The sequence below is a fragment of the Gorilla gorilla genome, chromosome 12 (genome assembly GCF_029281585.2).
Source record: "Gorilla gorilla gorilla isolate KB3781 chromosome 12, NHGRI_mGorGor1-v2.1_pri, whole genome shotgun sequence".
NCBI lineage: Eukaryota > Metazoa > Chordata > Mammalia > Primates > Hominidae > Gorilla > Gorilla gorilla.
The window spans coordinates 70,142,778-70,166,365 of NC_073236.2; the positions used below are offsets into that span (position 1 = coordinate 70,142,778).

At 41.3% G+C, this 23,588-nt stretch overlaps 1 protein-coding gene and 2 pseudogenes across 11 annotated transcripts in view; 2 read left to right on the top strand and 1 right to left on the bottom strand.

Annotated features, from left to right (window-relative positions):
• The window catches only part of AAK1 (AP2 associated kinase 1), a 185,861-nt gene that overhangs the window by 36,339 nt on the left and 125,934 nt on the right, over positions 1-23,588 (top strand). The window lies entirely within an intron of this gene.
• On the bottom strand, positions 8,408-10,034 carry LOC109025726 (UDP-GalNAc:beta-1,3-N-acetylgalactosaminyltransferase 1-like; annotated as a pseudogene).
• On the top strand, positions 11,120-17,627 carry LOC129531634 (large ribosomal subunit protein eL42-like; annotated as a pseudogene).

Genomic DNA, 23,588 nt, shown 5'->3' on the forward strand with positions numbered 1-23,588 from the left:
CATACGATGACCCCTCCTCTTACCTCTGCCTTACTGATCCCATTTTCTGATATTCACCTGCTCCACTCTTCTTTTTAGTCCTTGAGTATGCCAGGTGTGCTCCTGCCCATCCTTCCCTCTCCCTGGGGTTCTCTTCCTCCAAATAGCCCCATGCTCTGCCCGCTCACCTCCTTCACAGTTTTGTTCATATGTCACCTTCTTGGGGAACCCTTCTCTGACCCTTAGTTTGAAATTCTTCACCCTCTTCCCCCACATAACACTCTCTGTCAAACCTTCTTGCTTTATTTTTCTCCACAGCATTTATCACAATCTAACCCACTTTTTTTTGTTTTTGAGACAAGACTGGAGTGCAATTGTGTGATCTTGGCTCACTGCGACCTCTGCCTCTTGGGCTCAAGCCATCCTCCCACCTCAGCCTCCTAAGTAGCTGGGACTACAGGCATGCACCACCACGCCCGGCTAATTTCTGTATTTTTTGTAGAGATGGGGTTTTACCTGGTTGCCCAGGCTGGTCTTGAACTTGTGAGCTCAAGCAATCCTCCCACTTAGGTCTCCCAAAGTGTTGGGATTATAGGCGTGGGCTACCACACCTAGCCTCTAACCTACTTTTTAATGTATGTATTTATTTTATGGCCTGATTCCCTGCTTGAGTGCAAGCTCCATGAGGGCAGATATTTGTGTCAGTTTTGTTTACTGCTGTATCTCCAATACCTGGAGAGGTGCTTGTCATGCAGTAGTCACTTTGTAAGCATTTATTGAGTGATCAATGATTGGTGGCTTCTAGTGTCATTCAGCGGCAGCAGGACGATGTATGTCTGTTCTAGATCACTGAGTCTTAAAATGTTTTCAAGTGACCTACAGATTTTTATCATTCATTCATTCAAGAAGTTGCTGTGTGTATCCTCAGTGAATAAGACATTGAGGTACTAGCCTGGAAGTCTCATCAGGGGATATTTATCTTTGTATCTCCAGCACTAAGTGCAGCAAGTGCCAGGTAGTACAAGAGAAGGATTTGTGAAAGTCTGTGGGATCAAACTGCTGAGGTCTTGTGAAGACAAAAGTGAATAATACACATCCCTGTGTTCAATTGGATCGTGGTCAAGTGGGAAAGACATGGACACACAATAATCTTGTGACTTGAGTGCTATAAGAGAGGGATTACAGAGATGAGAAAAAACAGTTGCTTGGGGATGGTAGAAATCAGGAAGCAGCTTTTTGTAAATATGATATTTATGCTGAACCTTAAAGATGGTTATTCTGAGTGAACAAGCAGGGAGAGAAGGTTAGACATAGGAACAACATGAGCAAAGATACAAAGGCAGGAAAGTGCAAAGCGTGTTCCTAGGACAGTGAATTGTCCTGTGTAGCTGGAATAGTGAGTTCATGGGGGTGGAGGGGAGGAATGGGCTGAACAGTAGCTCTAGATCACATCCTGAAGGCCTTGAATGCCACAGATGAGGTCTCTGAGCCTTCTTCTATAGGCAGTGGGACACTGTTAAAAGTGTCCATAGAAGAGATGGAAAACACATTAGTGGTTACCAGGAATTAGGGGCAGTGTGGGGGCAGGGGGAAGGTAGGAGCGGAGGTTGACTATAAAGAGGCAGCATAAGGGATCTTTTTGGTGATGGAACAGTTCTGTATCCTGACTGTGGTTGTGGTTACACAAATCTACACATTATAAATTTACATAAAACTACACATACATATGAGTGCATGTAAAACTGGTGTAAAACATCCTCAGCATGTTTTTTCAGTCTCTGCCTCAGCCTGGAGTGAATAACGTCTGTGGATTGTGCCAATGTCAGTTTCCTGGTTTTGACGTTGTACCATAGTTATGTCAGATGTCACCATTGGGGGAAACTGGATGAAGGGTACATGGATCTCCTCTGCGCTATTTTTGCAACTTCCTGTGAATCTATACTTAATTCAAAATAAAAAGTTAGAAAAAATGCATAAGAAGGAAAAGGCAGAGCAAGGAGAATGGTTAGGGTTTCCACTAGTTTACCATGATTTCATTGTGAAATGCTATGTTCAGATACCATGTAAGATGCTTGGGAAGCATCTTTTTCAGAAGTTACAAAACACAGTGTCTACCCTTGAGAAATTTGTTGTTGAATGGAGGAAACAGACAGGTTTTAAGTAGTGATGATTCTGTGTGCTGGCTTTTAGTAGTAAAGGTAGGTACACAGCAAGGTGAGAGCAAGGAAAAAGGGGACAAACTGCTGGGGTAGGGAGGGCTTCATAGTGACACAAGGACTGGGCTGACTCCAGGGAAGAGTGGGAGTTTGTGTGGCACATGCTGGGGCTCTGTAAAAGCCCGGGTGAGACATAAGGCTGAAATTAGTGCTAGGAGGAATTGAGAGTAGGGAATGGATTCAAGAGCATTTTGGAGAAGCATTGATGCAAATTGTTGAAGTACTGTGTGTTGAGACAGAGAGGGAAGAATCTGAGGTGACTTAAGTTTTCAGCTTGACTGAAAGCATGGTGGCTCCATTAGCCAAAATTTAGAGTCTAGAAGGAGAAAGGTTTTGGCTAGGGTATGTTCAGTGTGAGGTATCTGAGGGACTCCATGCAGAGAGGCTGGGGTGCAGTTGGGGTGTGGCACCCGGGAGAAGCAGTGCCAGAGCTAGAGACGTATTGGACTCTAAGGTGCAGCCCCACTGGACCGCTTGCCACTTCCCCCGTCATCCTCAGCATGTTTTTAAAGTCTCTGCCTCAGCCTGGAGTGTCCCTCTGTTTCTTCTCCATCCTGTGAAATCCCACCCCTGTGTCAGCTCGCATGTTCCTTCAGTGTCTACTTCAGAATAGAGGTGATGGCTTTGAACCTTGCGAGCTTGTGGATTTTGTCCACTGATACTATGGTGGGGCAAGAAGATAAGAGGGTGAGTTAGCAATGAGCATTTGGAGGTGTTGTGCCCTAGGGGAGGAGAGGAACAGTTGGAGAGGAGAAGAAGCATGAAAGCAGTGAGGCCACATGGAAGCTTGGCTGCTCAGCCTCTGCAGAGCTGCCCACCCAGAATTAGACATGACCAGGAGAAGAAATAGGCAGTGAGCTAAATCGTAGAAGTTCATGACAACACGAAAGATAAGCATTCACTCTACGTCACCCCAGAGCTCCACCTCGTGTGTAAAGCTGCCTGACATTGAATGGTGTCTGGCCAGCCTGATTAATTTTTAATATTTGATTCTCTGGTGAGGTGGCTAGGCATTGAGGTGCATCAAAGGCAGCTTTTGTTTCTATGAAGTTGGTCAAAATAACACTGGAGAGTCAGGTTACTGCAACCTTGAGCTCTGGTTGTTCTGAAGGGATGAGATCAGACTCTAACTAACCTAGTTTCAGAAGGATCTTTGCCTTTTGCAAGGAAAGTTATTTGGAACTGGAAGTGGGTATGCTTCCTCTTGGATTCTATATCTCTTATTATCGGAAAATGCCTCATTTTTCAGCCACAGATAGAAAACAGCATCAGTGCATCAGGTTTCCAATTCTGTCCATGACTCAAATGATGTCTGAGTCCTGAAAACCTGCTGCCAACTCCTGAAACACCAGAGAATTTAAACACAAATGTTCTCTAAATAATATGCTCCTTACACTGTGTAGCCTGCAAAGCAGATGATGATGATGATGATTTTAATTCTGCACAGTATCTCCTTAATTCTCTAATTTCCCCATCTTTTAAATTGTATACCTAAATGTTCTCTCTTAAAATTTTTTATTTTTTACCCTCTTATCTTTCTACACAGAGCCCTTCATAGCTGAGGATGGATAGTATCTGAGTGGTGAGAACCTACATGTGAGGAGAGCTGCTCTGAAGTGACTCACATGTGGATTTGCATCCTTCTGCAGTGATGGCTGGTTAGGCAGGAGGGGGAAGATCATGGAAAGGGAGGCAATAGTGTGACTCCATTTTATCAGTGGTATGCTTTGTGAGAACCGGCAAGCTAACAGAGGAATTGCCTTTTATTCTCAGAATAGGGTTCTCTCTCTCTCTCCTCTGTTTCTTGCTTGCTGGCTCGTGATCTACCTACTTGTAAAGATGCTTTCACAAGCTTGAAAGACTCCACAGTGTCATGGACTGTGAGGAAACTCTATTCTACCCACTTTTGCCTTACTTGGAAATTTTTACAATAATCATGATTACTTTTATAATCAGAAAAGTTACAAACAGTCCCACTGGAAAAATAAACATTTAAAAATCAGGAAAAGATGTTCAAATGTTGAAAATGCCTCTTTATTGAATTTCTAAGTCTTTATCTTTTTTGACTTCCATAACTGATAAATTATTTTAATGAATTTCTTGATATTTGTCCATCCCTCCATCCATTCATCCTTACTTTTTTGAACCAACTTGATTTTGCCATGGTGTCTTATACCTTTAATGTACTGCCTGATTCAATTTACTAGTAATTTGTAAATGGGATAATACATAGTTTTCTTTTCACCTGTACTGAATGCCAGAGTTTTGGTATTAGGGCTGTACTTAACTTGCTCCATAAAATAAATGAGGAAGCATTTCATATTTTTCTGTTGCTTTTTAAAAATTTGAAATAATAAATACCATCTTTTTTTAGTGAGCTTAGTTTGTGTGAGGCACAATGATTGGAACCCAGATCTGCACAGCTCTGAAGTCTTTGCTCATCCTGTTTGTCACTGCAGTATCAAAGGAGGAAGGCCAGCCTTGGAACCCTGAGTCTCTGTGGTCAGGAGCGCCTCAGGGGGCTGGACTTTTCACTCATCTTGTCCTTTTCTTTTCTTAATTAAAAATTTCATTTTGAAATAATTTCAGTTACATAAACAGTAGAAAAATGATACAAAAGATTCACATATACTCTTCACCCAGATTCACCAATGGTTAATATTTTGCTACATTTGTTTTATCATATTTTTCTGAGTTACTTGAAAGTCAGCCACATAATATATAATATCCCTTTATAATTATATACAGTATATAATATAAACATTTTAGTGTATATTTCCTTAAAAAAACAAACTAAACAAATAAAAAACAAAGTATAGATGTCACAATCAGGATATTAACTTTGATATAAACTGTTATCTAATCTGTTCATTCAGATTTTACTAATTGTCCCAGTCGTGCCCGTTGTAGCAAAAGAAAAACATTTTCCTTCGGTTCAGGATTTAATCTGGGATCAAACATTGTGTTTAGTTGTCATGTCTTTTAAATCTCTTTTAATCTGGAACAGCTCCTTAATCTTACATTGTCTTTCATGACCTTGACATTTTTAGTGTACAGGCCAGTTCTACTTTATAGGATGTTCCTTAATTTGAGTGATTTTGATGTTCCCTGTGCTTAGATTTAAGGTGTGTGTTTTTGACTGGGATACTGCAATGGTGTGTCTTTCTAGGTGCATCATAACAAGAGGTCCTGATGCCTACTTGTCCCATCACTGATAACCAACCTAAATCATCTAGTTAACTGGTATCTGCCAGGCTTCTCCACTGTTAAGTTACTATTTTTCACTTTGTAATTAGTAAGTATTTTGTAGGGTGATACTTTGTATATAAATCCTCTTCCTTATCAAACTTTCATTTACTAATGTTAGTGTCCATCCTTCTGAAGCAACAAAGTGAGACATGCAAAGTGAATAGACTCTACCCCTTGGAGCTAAAATGAAGCCAAGAGAAAGTGAACCATTCAGTCTGTTTAGGCAGATAAGCCAATTTTTTTTTTTTTAACTCACTACCTATGGTCTTTGGGTTTTGTCTTTGCAAAGGTTAATTGAAATCTAGTCATACTCTTGAGAATAGTGATTGGCTGTAGCTTGTAACCTTTGGGCTCCTATTTTGGTCACCCAGGGCTCAAGATGGGTCCACCCAGTTTATTCTGGTCATAAGTGCCCCTTGGGGCTTTGGCCGATGGCTCTGTTCTATCTTTGGCTCTTTGATCCTTTGTCTTTGCCTCTAAGATGCTGTCAGTTGGAGTCCCAATAAACTGCCTCTGTGCTAAATCACCTATAAACAAGCATTGCTTCTGGCTACAGACTCATCTTATCAGACAACTCTCTACTGAGCCCAGTTACACAGCCTATGCTATCTATGCTAAGGCTGCAGTTGTATGAGTCACACAAGTAGTTTTTAGTATGTCAGAGAGTCCAGAACTGTGTGTCATATGAAGAAATATTAAAAACACCCAGTGGTATACTTGGGCACATTTTAGCTATTGCAGGTTCTGTTCCAGACCACTGCAATAAAGCAAATATCACAGTAAAGGGAGTCACACAAATTTTTTGGTTTCCCAGTGCATATAAAAGTTATGTTTACACTATACTATAGTCTACTAAGTGTTTTAAGCCTACTAAGTGTTAAGTCTAAAAAATGTACATACCTGAATTTAAACATATTTTATTGCTAAATAGGCTAACAATCATCTGAGCCTTCAGTGAGTCATAATCTTTTTGCTGGTGGAGGGTCTTGCCTTGATGTTGATAACTGCTGACTGACCAGGGTGGTGGTTGCTGAAAGTTGGGGTGACTGTGACAGTTTCTTAAAATATGACAACAATGAAGCTTTCCACATCCATTAACTCTTCCTTTCATGAAGAAGAGGAAGAGTTGTCTGGAGTATTTGATCCTGTTTGATAGCATTTTACCCACAGTAGCTTCTTTAAAATTGGAGTCATCCCTCCCAAACTCTGCTGCTGCTTTATCAGCTAAGTTGATGTAATTCTAAATCCTTTGTTGTCATTTCAACAATGTTCACAGCATCTTCACCGGGAGTAGATTCATCTCAGGAAACCACTTTTTTTGCCCATCTGTAAGAAGCCACTTCCATCCGTTCAAGTTTGATCATGAGATTGCGACAATTCAGTCACATCTTCAGGCTCCACTTCTAATTCTAGTTCTCTTGCTATTTTCACCCCATCTGTAGTTGTTGTTACTTTCTCTGCTGAAGTCTTGAATCCCCAAAGTCATCCATGAGAGTTGGAATCAGCTTCTTCCAAACTCCTATTAATGTTGGTATTTTGACTTCTTCTCATGAATCACGAATTTTTTTTTCCTTTTTCCTTTTTTCCTCTTTATTCACAAACTGATTGTTAGTGCAAAAAAACAAAACAAAACTGAGACAGATTAAGAATGCAACTTGGATCTTCAGTCTTCTCTTTTCAACTCAATCCTGGAATATTCATAATATTCTAGCCATCAGGTTCTCTCCTTTCTTTTTTGTCTTCAAAGTCCTTTCCAAAAGGAAACATACTGCCTGGCATTCTATATTATTCCTAATTTCCAGGTGGAAAAATGAGACAGTGACATCTAAAAACATTGGAGAGGCTGGACACAGTGCCTCATGCCTGTAATTCTAGCACTTTGGGAGGCCAAGGAAGGAGGATCCCTTGAGCCCAGGAGTTCAAGACCAGCCTGGACAACATAGTGAGACTCTGTCTCTACAAAAAAAAAAAAAAAATTAGCTGGATATGGTGGCGTACACTTGTAGTTCCAACTATTCAGGAGGCTGAGGTGGGAGGACTGACTGCACCTGGGAGGTCAAGGCCGCAGTGAGCCGTGATCATACCACTGCACTCCAGCCTCAGTGACAGAGTGAGACCCCGTTTCAAAACAACAACAACAAACACACACACACACATTGCAGACTGTATTTTTAAAAACAAGGCAATAATTCAGGCTTTTCTTGCTTTAATTCTCTCTATATTACCACAGTAAAGTGTTTAACAAAGTCCAAGAGATTACTGATACACAATAACAACCTAAGACTTTACATTAATGGAGCTATCAATAATAACCTAATCAGTGAAATAACTAGAAAAGCATCAAATGTAAAGAGTGATTTGCTATTCTATTTATATAGTATTGAAACTGTCATAACATTTACAGACCCAGAAAGTTTGAGGTAATATTGAATAATAATTGATAACTGAAACACTGCAACATCGTGAAGGATCTTCTAAATGACCAAAAACAGATGAAATTTTGTTTGGTATAATTTCAGTGAAGTTTTTTTTTTTTTTACACAGAACTATATATATTTTTAAATTAGTAATCCACATAAGTTATACACAAAATTAAGTGACTAGATTGTTCAGTAAAACTCTACATTGCTTTCTTATTATGGACTAATGAGCTTATAATTCACTGTCACTTTTAAGAAATTCTGGTCTATAGACGTGTTCGAATTGTTTGGTCTTATTAGTTTCAGTAGCAAAAACCACCACTTCTTTTATATTTAATTCTTTTGAATATCATCTTTAAAGAGCCTGACTTGAATTTTGTCAAAATAAATCACACCTTAACCCTCCAGTTTCTAGTCTGTGGGTTCTTCATGAGTTTCAGTTCAGTGTAAGCTAGCACACGGACCTCCCCATGAATTTTCTACAACTTTAACACTTTCCACAAAGTGTCATGTCCTTCTCTAGGCTTTTGGTAGAATGTGAAGTTAATAATGGCATGTGATGTTCCTTAGCATAATCTACCAAAAAGTAATGATCTCCTTGAAAAAAAAGCCACGGGCTGCAATCACACATCTGAGTTGACAGACATCCACATCAACTCTTCATAAAAAGAAAAGGGGTGGGACATTAGCGGCTCGTACCTATAATCCCAGCACTTTGGGAGGCTGAGGCAAGTGGATCGCTTGAGCTCAGGAGTTTGAGACCAGCCTGGGCAACATAGCAAGACCCCGGTCTTTACAGAAAATACAAAAATTATCTGGGTGTGGTGTTGTGCACCTGTAGTCCCAGCTGCTCGGGAGGCTGAGGTGGGAGGATCACTTGAACCCAGGAGGCAAATGTTGCAGTGAGCTGAAATCACACCACTGCACTCCAGCCTGGGCACTAGAGTGAGAACCTGTCTTCAAAAAAAAGAAGAAAAAAAAAAAAGAAAAAGAAAAGGTTTGTGTCTTCTGGAGTATAAATATCCACTTTTAAGAAATTCAAACAGATCCCAACATAAACGTCTTCAAACTTAATGGGTTTTACATGACTCATCATTTATAGATCCTTGGCACCAAACCTCTGGACATTTTATAACCCAACACACTGCAGTATGGAGGGAACACCATGAAAGGATACTTCTGGTATAAAATATGGAGTTTTTGATGAAATCCTCTGTAGGAATAATTGTTACTCAGAGGATAACCTGTGAAAAACTTCTCTGGTTTCAGTTTAAAAGATACTTTACTAAATTTCAAATATCGATGGAAACATCAGTGTCTGTATTCATGATGTACTTGGCATTGGGGCAAAACTCAGTTACCCACCTGAATGCCATAATGGTTTTCAAGGTCATGTTATTATATGTATCCAAAACATGTGGTTGCATTATGTCACCATAAAGAAGGTGTTCACCCTCTAAGCACAGTGCTAACGTTTTGTCTTCCCTTTCAGACATAACGTAAGAATCTCTTATCTCCACCAACACTTTTTTTTCATCTCAAGTAACTCCAGTGGCCTGTCTGGCTTTCATATTTGAGGGATGGGAGGTTACTGGGATGATGAGAAATGGTTGGTTAGTTGGTTGATTTTGAGACCCGATCTTACTGTGTCGCCAGGCTGGAGTACAGTGTGGCATGATCATGGTTCACTGCAGCCTTGACCTTCTGGGCTCAAGCGATCCTCCCAGCGAGTAGCTGGGACTAGTGGTGCATGCCACCATGCCTGGCTGTTTAAAAAAAAAATTTTTTTTTTTGGTAGAGATGGAGTCTCCCTCTGTTGCCCAGACTGGTCTCGAACTCCTGAGCTCAAGTGATCCTCCTGCCTTAGCCTCCCAAAGTGTTGGGATTACAGGCATGAGCCATTGCACTGGGTCCAGAAATGGGTTTTGGTGAGAGCAGTTTGAATGCTCTCAAAATGCAAAGTGAAGGTATTGTCTGTAAATTGTCTCATACTCCAGAAGCACATCCAGTTTACATGTTCTGTCACATTGTAGTGGGGAAGGCTGAGGTAACACATCACGAGGAAACTCAGGAGCGATAGCAACAGGAGACCCCATGTGAGGGATCCTAGTGACATTCTACTTGGAAGGGCTGTCCAGGGAGCTGGGGCTGTCCAGAGAGCCGGAGCCATCCGTAGCAGCTCAGAAGCATGCGAGCTGCAGGGTCTTTCTCTTGATTAATTTCTTGTCAATGAAATACTTTCAGTTTCACCAGTTGAACATTTAGCTGTATGTAGTTTTCAAAAATAATGCCACCAAAAAAAAGAGAATCTCAGATTGGCTTAAAATTCTGCCATAAACACCTTATAAAACACACACCTGTAGAATTTCAGATGAGATTAAAGCACTAGCTAAAATTTTTTGTTGTTTTCTGTGTTCCATGCTTTAAGTAAAACACTCAGATTTGCTGTGAACACTATGAACACAGAAAAAAAAAAAGACACAATTTGGTAATACTTCCCTTCGTAGTAGCTTTTCCCAACAAAACAGCCGCCTCCTAAACACAGGCACTGGTAACACCCTCACCTTCTACTCCCCCACCACCATGGCAAAAACCCCCAGCCACTCCTGGGGGCGATAGAAGGCAGAGAGTGCACCCTGGGACAAGGCAAGGTGGCCAACATGCAGCTTCAGCCTGGGCTCACCACCACATACCCCAGCATTCTTCTGCATCGCCCACAGCTCCACCAGGCTCCTTCTCCAGCACTCACCTGAGCAGGGAACTGCTAGTCACAGAGGCCCACTGCCTGAGGTTTGGTGGCTCAGCTCCTGCCATGCTCCAGAAAAGCATGAATGGTCTTAGCAATATCTAAGATGGTGAGTCCTTTCCAGAAGGTTTTAAATTTACTTTGCCCAGGTCTATCAGAGGAGCCTCTATCTGTGGCAGCTATTGCCTTATGAAATGTATTTCTTAAATAATAATACTTGAAAGTCAAAATTCCCCGGGCATGGTGGCCCACACCTGTAATTCCAGCACTTTGGGAGGTGAAGGCGGGTGGATCACCTAAGGTCAGGAGTTCAAGACCAGCCTGGCCAACATGGCAAAACCCTGTCTCTAGTAAAAATACAAAAATTAGCTGGGCATGGTGGCAGGTGCCTGTAATCCTAGCTACTGGGGAGGCTGAGGTGGGGAGAATTGCTTGAACCCGGGAGGCCAAGGTCTCAGTGAGCCGAGATGGTGCCACTGCACTCGAGCCTGGGCAACAGAGTGTGACTTTGTCTCAAAAAAAAAAAAAAAAAAAAAAAAAAAGAAAGTCAAAATTACTCCTTGATCCATGAGCTACAGAATGTATGTTGTGTTAGCAGGCATGAAAACATTAATCTCCTTGTGCATCTTCATCAGAGCTCTTGGATGACTAGGTGCATTGTCAAGGAGCAGTAATATTTTGCAAGGAATTTTGTTTTTCCTGGGTAGTAAGTCTGCAGTGGGCTTAAATTATTCAGTTAACCATTCTGTAAACAGATGTGCTGTCATCCAGGCCTTGTTGTTCCATTTATAGAGCACAGGCAGAATAGATTTAGCATAACTCTTAAGTGCCCTAGGATTTTCAGTCTGGCCAATGAGCATTGGCTTTAACCTAAAGTCACCAGGTGCATTAGTTCCTAACAGGAGCATCAGCCTGACCTTCACAGGTTTGAAGCCAGGCACTGACTTCTCCTCTCTAGCTATGAAAGTCTTAGATGGCATCTTCTTCCAATATAAGGCTTTTCATCTCCATTGAGAATCTGTTGTTTAGTGAAGCCACCTTCATCAATGGTCTTATCTAGATCTTATGGATAACTTGCTACAACTACATCAGCACTTGCTGCCTCACCTTGCACTTTTATGTAATAGAGATGACTTCTTGTCTTAAACCTCATGAACCAACCTCTGCTGGCTTCAAACTTCTTCTGGAGCTTTCTTACCTCCCCAGCCTTCATAGAATTGAGGAGAGTTAGTGGTGCCTAGCTCTAGATTAGACTTTGGCGTAAGGGAATGTTTTGGCAGGTTTGTTCTTACATCCAGCACACTAAAACTTTATCCATATCATTCATGTAGCACTTCAAATTTCCTTCAAGAGGCTGGGTGCAGTGGCTCACTCCTGTAATCCCAACACTTTGGGAGGCCGAGGTGGACGGATCACTTGAGGTTGTGAGTTCGAGACCAGCCTAGCCAACTTGGTGAAACCCCGTCTGTACTAAAAATATAAAAACCACTAGCCAGGTGTGGTGGTGCGTGCCTGTAATCCCAGCTACTCAGGAGGCTGAGGCAGGAGAATCGCTTGAACCTGGGAAGCAGAGGTTGCAGTGAGCCAAGATCACACCACTGCACTCCAGCCTGGGCAACAGAGTGAAATTCCATCTCAAAAACAAACAAAACAAAACAAAAAAGAAACAAAATCCTAGCTTTTTCCATGCTGATAGTGCTCACACAAACATGGTGAATGTTCCTAAAACCCGCTGGACTTTTGTCAGAAGTGTGGCAAGCACCAACCTCACAAAGTGACACAGTAAAGAAGGGCAAGGATTCTCTGTATGCCCAGGGAAAGCGGCGTTATGACAGGAAGCAGAGTGGCTGTAGTGGGCAAACTAAGCCAATTTTCTGGAAAAAGGCAAAAACTACAAAGAAGATTGTGCTAAGGCTTGAGTGCGTTGAGCCCAACTGCAGGTCTAAGAGAATGCTGGCTATTAAAAGAGGCAAGCATTCTGAACTGGGAGGAGATAAGAAGAGAAAGGGCTAAGTGATCCATTTCTAAGTCTTACCTTTTCTTTTATTATGAAGACAATAAAATCTTGAGTTTATATTCACTTAAAAAAAAGTTCCTTCAAGAACATTTTCTTTGCATTCACAACCTGGCTAACTGTTTGGTACAAGAGGCCTCACTTTCGGCCTGTGGTAATTAGACATAGTAGTGTTCTATTTCTTCCGTAGCCACATTCCTGGCAGTAGTAACCATGAAAACATGGCTCTCTGCTATGGTATTACCACACACCTCTGTCATGTGGTTAAGTATAAAGCACTGAATTGTAAATCATTTATTTTGAAATTCATTCATATAAATAAATAAGTTCAAAGTTATCCTCACGATAACATGACTGTCCTTCAAATTTTGATAAGTTTTCTTGAGTTGCAAAGAATGATGTGGAGGTACAGCTCTTACCCTAAGAGGCTACACATGATCCACAGGATCCTCCTACTTGAACTAGAGCCCTTATGTGGGTGCCAGATGTCCATGGGCATATGTCTTATTTTTGAATGTCTTTGGATGTATGTGTTATGGTGGAGACAGTTGAACAATTGTGCTAAAACCTAGCTTTGAATTTAGAGATATACCACTACCTCCCCTCCCCTTCCCAAAGAAAAATCTGGGGGCAGTAGAAATTGCTCACAAAAGCGGATTCCAACTTGTACCTTAGGAGAGACCCTGTCCCCTCCCTCAGTCTTTTTATTCTTTCTCGTTTTTATTAATGAGTTCTTATACTTTTGATTTACTGTTGAATTAAAAGCAATACATTAAAATGGAGAAGGACACCAACCTGACAGTAGAGAACAATGGCAAGAGCCGCTAAGGTCAAAGACAGAAATGTTAAAGCTGGCAGAGGAGTTAAAAGGATTACAGTCTGGAGCTACCTAATGAGTGAGGGAAGTAGCATTGTACACTCTAGTAGCCTCTGAGGCATCTCAGCATTGAGTGAGAAACAGGTAATAAATGTTTGTGATGATTTCTCCAGTTAACTAGAAAAGGTGGAATTTTATCCAGTATACAGTTTGGAGCATTGAGATGTAAATAGTAGCTTATCTTGGCAACTTTTACTGCAACTAATTCACATCAATTATAAATACTTAGAAACATGAAAGAAAAGATATATAAAACAACTCATATCACCCATAGATTTAATCACTTGTAGCACATTAGTATGTTATTTAGCTCTTCAGCCCTTTTCTATGTATAAAGATAGTATATAATAAGATATATTTGCATATTATATAAAATACATGTTATATATATACCAAATTTATGTGTGAGAACATGAAGCCTGCTTTTTTATTTAAAAAAAATTTACTTGTGGTAAAAATGCACAATAAAAAGTATACCCTCTTAACCATTTTGTAAAGCCTGTTTTTTTAAACTCAATAATATGTTGTGAACATTTTTCCATGTCACTGAGTATAGATGTTTATTTTAAGGCTGCATGGATATACCATAATCTAGTTAGTCAATTTCCTAGTGCTAAATATTTAGGTTTCCAACTTTGGTTATTAACACTGCATAAAGCATCTTTAAATATACATACTTCTACATTTCATCAGAGTCCCAAAATAATTGTTGGATCAATGGATGTCTACTTTCTGAATGCTTCCAATGTATCTTATCAAAGCACACTTCTGTTTCACTATATTCTTGCCAATATTTGATGTTATAATTCTTTTAAATTAATGTTTATGTAATTTAGTCTTTAATACTAAAAATGCAAGCAGCAGTGGAAACTAAAGTCAATGAGAAAATGCATTTTAGGGAATGTGACGCATAAAGTTATTCAGGCTTATAAACTAGCAAACCACTGGTTCTGTAAGAGAAGAACTTAACACAGTAACTGTTTAGTACCCAGGCATGATGAGCCTTAAGACACTCACTTGTTCATGGAGTGTACAAAATTCGTGTAAGTCTTCATGAATGTGAAGAAATGCCTCATAATTTGAAGAAGAGATGTTAAATGAGTCCAATTATCATAAGCCAAATCTGTGAATCTCAGGGTAGAACTGTGAATCTCAGGGTAGAACTTTATTGAATTTTGTGTAACATTTTTGATGTTGAAACTTTTTTTCACTTGCCACTAACTTTGTGGGTTTTGTTTTATTTGCCACAGAGAAGTTTCACATTTTAATGAGGAAGAAATGAATCAAATTTTTGGTTACTCTTTTCATGTTATGTTTATAGAAAACCATCTCTACCTCCAAAGTTATAGTACAGTTATAATTTTCTTTTAGCAGTTTTACAGTTTTATTTTTGACACTTAAATCAGAAGTTGCAAACATTTTTATTGAATAGGCCGCTGTTGTGGGGGGCTGTCCTGTGCATTATTAGGATGTTGGCATCCCTTGACCTCTGCGCACTTGATGCCAGCAGCACCCCTTGTCTCCCCAGTTGTGACAACTAGAAATGTCTCCAGATATTGCCAGTTGCCCTCTTTGGGCCAAAACTACCCTCTCTTGAGAAGCAGTGGTATGATAAACCTTAAAGTGAGTTGAGGCAATACCCAATAAGAAACACTGGCAGGACAAGAGACCAGTCATTGGCTGAGTGGAATACTCAGGTCGACCATTTCTTGAAAATTGTATTCTAGTCTAGAGATTGGAGAAACTGGGAATTTGGAGCAGTCTTCCTTTTGTTGCAGTTTTGGATTCCAAACTGCAACGAAAGATCTTGGTTCTTCTGCTTCACTTCCTCATTTGCTCTTATTGACCTCTCTGTGGACTAGGAGAACCAGGAGAGGGTAACTGGGAGTTATTAATAAAAGTGTTAGGAAAATTGTCAGCAGATGCCTTGGTGACATCTTGTTCCAACTTTCCAATTTAAGCTCCATTAAACTGGCTGTGGTCTTTGTGGTTTGAAATATAGAACAGGCCGGGCGCAGTGCCTCACGCCTGTAATCCCAGCACTTTGGGAGGCCGAGGCGGGCGGATCACGAGGTCAGGAGTTTGAGACCAGCCTGACCAAAATGGTGAAACCCCGTCTCTACTAAAAATACAAAAATTAGCCAGGCGTGGCGGTAGGCGCCTGTAATCCCAGCTACTCAGGAGGCTGAGGCAGGAGAATCGCCTGAACCTGGGAGGCAGAGGTTGTAGTGAGCCGAGATTGCGCCACTGCACTCCAGCCTGGGAGGCAGAGGTTGCAGTGAGCCGAAATCGCGCCACTGCACTCCAGCCTGGGAGACAGAGTGAGACTCCCTCTCAAAAAAAAAAAAAAAAAGAAAAGAAAAAAAGAAAAAAAATTATAGAACCAACTTTAACCCCGTTGGCTCTAGAATAAAGTGATTTATGAGTCTTTTATGAAGACATCATCCTACAACATAGTCTTATTTCTCTTTCCCTGGTTTACCATGGCTTGTAGGAATGATACTTCCATACCTTGGTGGCATATGGTAAATCTCTTGGGTACGGTCACAGTGGTGTTGATCAGTAGACCTTACTGGTTTTGATTGATCACCAGTTATTTCATGCTCCTGTAGAGCCTGGGTGCTGAACTGGGCTTCATTTTCTTCTTTGCTGTTGTGACCTTTTGAGTTGAGTTCTTTCTCCACTTTGTGCCTAAATCTCCATATTTCTAAAAGTCATAGAGAGTGACTGATGATATTTATAATGTTAACTCCTTAACTGTAGATATTCTAACTACAGTTTAAATAAATGCTCCATACAATATGGACGTAGAAAATGGATTTGCCTTTTCCAATCTTACCAGTCTTTCAGAATTCATCTGAAATCTGTTCGCAAAAAACTTTCCCTAGCAATCGAGCTAACATTCATCTTTCCATAGTAGGTGCTCGATGTAGGCTTATATTTTTTCTCAATGTCTCATGTCTTATCGCTCCAATAAAGTTTGTGTTTTGGGGAGGTGCGAATGGAGATTGGAAGAGACAGTACATTTTGTCGCCATATTAAATCTCTCGTGATTTATTTCATTTGACTTTTCTACTAATTTTAAGATTGTTAGGATATACTTATTCCCATTTTTACAACTGTGAAAATGGAGCTTTAGAGAAGTTGAGGCTTTTCCAGTTAGTAGATGGTTAAGCCAAAGATAGTATGTATTGATATTGGGATTCCTAACTAGAGAAATTGTGCAAATCTAAAAATGGTTTTTGATTTGCTCCTGTATCTGCAATATGCAGAATCTTAGTGTTGCCAGTTAAAGTATTGAGACATCTAAGCCTGCTATATTAAGTAGGCTGTGTACAAGGTTAGTGGGGATGGCTTATGCTGAATCACTCCTGCCCTGGCTCTGTCCTCCAGGAAGGACAGGCACTGCGGAATGGCAGTCTGGGGGTGGGTGTACCGACTGATCAAAACAGTTTCTCTGTATAGCTTTCTTGGAATGTATGCTCTCCTCTGTTCTCAGGCATCTTTGCTAACCAAAGCCCCCGGTGTCCTCTGCTTTAATCCTTAGCATTTCTGCTGCTACGGAGAGGGCTTTGTGATAATACCAACGAAAAGTGGGTGGTTTAGGGGCAGGCTCCAGTCGGCCTCTTTTTCACGTTTCTGATATGTACTGAAGTGACTAGGAAGTTAATGCGCCTTGTCTAGTGTGTGGAGACTAGAGAATGACATGATGTGCTCTGCTGGAGGAAGAGGATGATGGAGTCTTGTTTTTACTTGAGCTCATGCAGTGGTAGCGAAGCTCCCAGCTTATCTTCCTGTCTGGCTTCCATTGCTGGTTGTCCCTAGTGAGCAAAGCCATTCAGAGGTTTTTTGACTTATTCCCTGGCCTGGCAGAGCTAGCTTCTATGAATTTTTTTTTTAATCAGAACCAGTTGGACCATGTTCTCTTTTTATTATCTTGCTTGGCTTTCTTCTGTGGAGATAAAATGGAGCTACCTTAAAACAAAGTAGGAGCTGCTCACTTCCCTGTGCCTGACTCTACTCCAGGTGCTTTGTTATCTGTACCTGAACGCTCAAGGCAGATCATTCCTAGGGATTGCTCTCTGCTTTCAGGACACTTCCATCAGCTTTTCGGACCCAATACCCCTTTACTTTCTTTCTTTTTTTTTTTTTTTTTTTTTTTTGAGGCAGAGTTTCTCTTTGTTGCCCAGGCTGGAGTACAATGGCGCGATCTCGGCTCACTGCAACCTCCGCCTCCCGGGTTCAAGAGATTCTCCTGTCTCAGCCTCCCAAGTAGCTGGGATTACAGGCATGCGCCATCAAGCCCGGCTAATTTTTGTATTTTTAATAGAGACAGGGTTTCATCATATTGGTCAGGCTGGTCTCGAACTCCTGACCTCTGGTGATCTGCCTGCCTCGGCCTCCCAAACTGTTGGGATTACAGGCGTGAGCCACTGCGCCTGGCCCCAATACTCCTTTACTTTCTTTGAGTTACAATGTTGCATCTATTCTGTTCACAGCCCCTAGGACTCCTTTTCCTGCTGATCTTTCTAGGTCTTGACTTTCTGCCTCGTTGCTTGACCGCTACCCGGCTTCAGAGTCCAATAATTATATTTTCAACTTTGTCCTGTATATGCTCCACTTCTTGGCTGGAACTCTGTTCAGTTTATTTCCTGACTTTGAACTATCTCCACGTAGTGCCACCTTGCTTCCTGATCTAAGGACTGTGCAACTCCTCTCCAGTCGGCCACATCTCTGACCAAGGGATTCAGTGAAAACTCTGGTTTCTCACCTGAACTTTGATCTTTAACCCCAGCTGACACTAGTAATGGCCTTTGTGATCAGGCTCTGAAAGAAGATTGACTTCATGTGAATCATGTGAGCATATTGTTCATATATCACTCAAGATGGATTCCTTCTTTTCTAAAAGGCATCTAAAAAGCAACGGAAGTTCTTTTGAAAATCAGAGGCTGCCTTTTTGGTAGCAGTTCTTTCATTTATTCTGTAGAGGATCCAGATTGAGCTCTTTATAAAATATTCTCCTACATAATGTACTGGGATAGTCCTAACAATAGTAAACCTTGATCCACAGATCACATGTGCCATTGGATAAAAATAAATAATGCAGAGGAACTCAATAAGACCAGCCTGTTTAAAGGAGACATCATAAAAACCACCATTAAAAAAAGCAAAAAAAAAAAAAAAAAAATCATGTAGCTGTGGTAGCAAGTATAAAACAAATGTAAGAACTGAGGAGTAACAAAATGATGCAATTAGCTCAGCACCCACAGATGGTTTCAGATACACTCAGATGTCACAGGCATCCAGGACTAGGCCTGCTTTGATCATTTGGAGGGCAGGATTTCTGGATACCTGCATCACCTGCAGCCATCTACTGCTGAAACAAACCGTTATAACAGAGAGGGAGTTCTTAGTTAAGGGAATGGGTTTACTCTTCTTTCTTACTATAAGGGATGGGGAAACTGATGTCCATGACAAATACTGAAAGTGGAGCATGTCCTATATCAGCAAAAGTTCCCATAACTAGAGTTTTTCTGAAGGTGCAGGTGATGTCAGGTACCCACCTGATGGGCCTTACTTAGGAAAGAAGGGGATGGAGGAGACAGGGATGACCATTTGTTAAGAGCTTCTGTGTTTAGATGTGTGCCGGGTGCTTTATGATGCTGTCTCACATAATCTTCACAGTAACCTCTGTGGAACAGGGGATGGTTGCTCATGTTATATGTGAGCTCAGGTCACGTTACTATGGAGTGTTGGCTGTGGGATTTGAACCCTTATTTAACTCCAAAGTCTTGCTCCTTAGAAATGAAGCAGGTTTGGCTGGGCATGGTAGCTCATGCCTGTAATCCCAGCACTTTAGGGAGGCTGAGGTAGGAGGATCGCTTGAGGCCAGGGGTTCAAGACCAGCCTGGACAACATAGTGAGACCTTGTCTCTACAAAAAATTTAAAAAAAAGAAAAAAGAAATGAGGCCTGGCATGGTGGCTCATGCTTGTAACTCCAACATTTTGGGAGGCCGAGGTAGGAAGATCACTTGAGCCCAGGAGTTCAAGACCAGCCTGAGCAACATAGTAAAACTCTGTCTCTACAAAAAAAATTTAAAAATATTAGCTGGGCAACTGGGTGCAGTGGCTTACACCTGTAATCCCAGCACTTTGGGAGGCTGAGGCAGGCGGATCACCTGAGGTCAGGAGTTCAAGACCAGTCTGGCTAACGTGGCGAAACCCAGTCTCTACTAAAAATACAAAAATTAGCTGGGCATGGTGGCATGTCCCTGTAATACCAGCTACTTGGGAGGCTGAGACAGGAGAATCACTTGAACCCAAGAGGCGGAGGTTGCAGTGAGCCGAGATCCCGCCACTGCACTCCAGCCTGGGCAACAAGAGCGAAATGACATCAAAAAAATATATATATATACACACATAAGTATACATATACACATATGTATATATATATGTGTATATACACACATATGTATACATATACACACGTATATATGTGTATATACACATATATTTATGTATATATACACATATGTATATATGTGTATATATGTACACAAATGTATATATACACATATGTGTATATGTGTATATATGTACACATATGTATATATACACATATGTATATGTGTGTGTATATGTACACATATGTGTATATGTGTGTATATATACATATGTGTACATATATACATATGTGTATATATATATAAGCTGAGCATGGTGGCAAGCCCCTGTAGTCCCAGCTATTCAAGAGGCTGAGATGGAAGGATTGCTTGAGCCCAGGAGGTCGAGGCTGCAGCGAGCTGTCATCATGCCATCATACTCCAGCCTGGGCAACAGAACAAGACCCTGTCTTTAAAAAAAAAAAAGTTTTTTTTTAAAGAAAAGAAATGAGGTAGGTTTGCTTTAGAAAATGAAAGCTGCTGATTTGGGCAGAAAGGCAGAAGATATGGAAGAAGGACCCAGCCTCAAGTCCCTTGTTCCTTGAAGATTAGAAGATTACTGCATTTGAAAGCATGGTGCATTGGTTCTCACAGCTAACTGCCTATTAGGCTCACCTGTGCAGATTTTACCCCCCCCGCCTGACCCAAACCCACCACCCTAAGGATTTTGAATCTCAGTATGTTCCAGCTGGGAAACTGGAGAATTATCTTTTTAAAAACTTCCAAGGTGATTCTGATGTGCTGTTAGAATTGAGAAACTTTTCTGTGTCTAAAGAACAATGGAATGAATGTGAGCCCTGGAGTGGCCCTAGGGATTATCTTTCCAACTCTTTTGTGATATAGGAGAGAAAACTAAGGCCCAGAGATCTCAGAAGCCAGACACTCCTTAATTCAGTAGTTACCGAGCATTGACTTTGTTATTCTAGGTGATTCAGAAAATGCAAAGAAAAATACTTTCCTTGTCTTTGAAGAGTTTTTAGCCTAAGATCACATAGCTGGTTAATGCAGAGCCACAATTGGAACCCAGGTTTCCTGACGTCTTTTATGTTTTTAAGCCTTTTGAATATTGTCATTGCCAGGCCCTCTTTGAGCTCCTGAAGCTCTGTAAATGGTTCCTCAACACTGTGGTAAGTTGCCTCCAAAGCCCATGGTTACCTTGTGCCAAAAGTCCCCTGCCTGCCTTTCTGCCTCATTACCAGCCTGGTATTCAACCACCCACTTTGCCTTAGGTTCATAGGCCCACAGGTTTTCAGTTGACTGCTTTGTTCTCAGTTCATTTTTAAGCATCTCACCTGGAAAAGGCCTGAAAAAGCTGCATAATGATTATTTTAGAAATGCAGTGCTTAGACAAAACCTTCCCCACTGGTGGTCACCCTGATCTCTTTGCTGTTCTTTTTAATGAGTTCATAATCCTCCGGTTCATCTCACAGTGTTCTTGTAGACTGCATATTTTTCGGAGTTTTTCCCAGACCCCTTGGGGCAGTGACGTGCGGAGGGCAGGGAGCACTCCGCACCAATCAGGCAGAGGGTGGTGCCAGAGGGAAGGTGGAGGGAAGAGTTGTTTGCCCAGCACTGTGCTAGGCCCATTTTTGTATATTTTTTTCTTTGGTGCTTTTCAGTAGCTTTAGGGGAGAAAGTTTCCACATCTGTAAAATATGGATAATAACTGAGGCTTAAAGAAGTTAAGTAACTTTCTCAAGTTTATGTAAACAAGTTTCATTGCTAGAAATCAAACCCTGGAAACTACTGACTGAAAGGTCATCCTCTTTTCCTAGTACCATATGCCACATCATATGTAAAACTTTTGATCTAGTCCAAACATACTTTTTGGGTAAGTGATTCTTAAATTTGGTTTCTGGTATTTTTCAGTAGGTTTTAGAACTCAAGGCTGCCTTTAACGATGTAGGAGAGATACAGGACTTTGGACAGGACTCTGGAGAGGAGGGTAGCGTTAGGTATTGGAGTCTGAGAATTGCAGTGATGGCAGGCACCAAGCTCCTAGGCCAGCCCATTGGAACCAGGGGCCAACATAACTACTGTCCCAGTCCAGTGTCAGAACTTGGAAAACTCAGTGACCAAGCATAAATGTTAACCAGAGGTCCTTGGGGAGTTGGGGTGGTGTGGGGACATGGACCTCTAGCTTAAGAATATCTCCTGGCTGGGCGCAGTGGCTCACACCTGTAGTCCCAATACTTTGGGAGGCCAGGCCAGGAGGATTGCTTGAAGCCAGGGATTTGAAACCAGCCTGGGCAACAAAGTGAGACCCCATCTCTACAAAAAATTAATTTAAAAAAGAATATCTCTTATTATATGTTATGCCAATTGGAGATTATAGATCTCTCCTTTTCATAGAATAGTCTCTTCTTATAATCCTCAATTAAAGCTTGAATTTTTATGTAGTTTTTTTGGATAACACTTACCTGGACCTCAGTTTTTGAATCTACAAAATGATAATTTGGGTTTATTGTGATGAGGAAATGGGAACATATATGTAGATGACTTTTCTTCACTGTAGACTATTCGTACAGATATGAGATGGGTATGAGACCCAGGATCCCTAAAAACAGATTGGTAAGAAAGGCAGTGTAGTTGTTGGGCAAAGGGAACAGTGATTTTTAAAGTGTGGATAGCTCTAGGAGAAGGAGGGAGACCAGAGTGGGGACGCTGCACTGGAAGTGAGGTGGAAGGCTTTAGATTTCCTGGTGAGTAATCGAGGTCTCTGAGTGCCTGGGGTTGAAGGTTGAGGGAGTTCAAAGACTTGATGCTGACCTGGGATCTTACTGAGACCAGTCGCTGCCTGTGTGTGTGAGGATACCACCTTGTGCAATCTAGTTCAATGGTGTGTCACCAAGAGCCTGACCTGACACCTAAATGTGACGTAGTGTCCCTTAGAAATCATGTCATGTGATGTAACATTTAGCTTGAGTCCTGTATTAGAACCAGTGCAACTGGGGATTGGCTTGAGTCAAGTTCCCAACTTGAAACAAGTTGGGAAACCAAGGCACCAAGAGAAAAAGTTACCCGTACAAGTCTGGACTATTCAAAACTGAAGCTGAAAGCAACCTTCTGACTCTGACTTTCCTATACTCTTACCCCATTTCTTTTCTTTTATCAAAACATGGTATTACCAAGTTCCCAAGAGCGAATTATAATTAAAGTAACCACAGTGTAATGCTCATCAACCCAGAGTCTCGGAATGAGGTGGAGAGAAGCTAGTTAGAGAAGAGGTATTATGTAATGACCTAATTATGAGGCCTGCCATCTGCTTAGGAGTCACGCCTGCCTGGTTAGGATTCCCTGATTGTGTTTTTTAAGGAAGATGCTAGATTGTTAAAGGGGGTAGGGAGAGAAGGTAACTATACCAGAATCATTAGGGCCTTTCTTGAAGGAGGCGGGTGGGTTTTGCGGGGAGGGAGATGAAGCAGCCGTGGAGGGCTCCTAAGCAGATGTTCCCCATTAGCTTGGAGAGCAGTGTAGAAGGTTAATTATTCTGTAAAAGAGGTTCCTTATTAGGGAAGGGTGGTCAGGTGAAGCTGGCTGTCAGAACATGGCTGATACCCCAGGTTTACCTGGAGAGACAACTAAGACATTTTTTTTCCATTCAGGGGAAAGAGTGAGAAATCCGCTTTATTTTTTTAAGTGG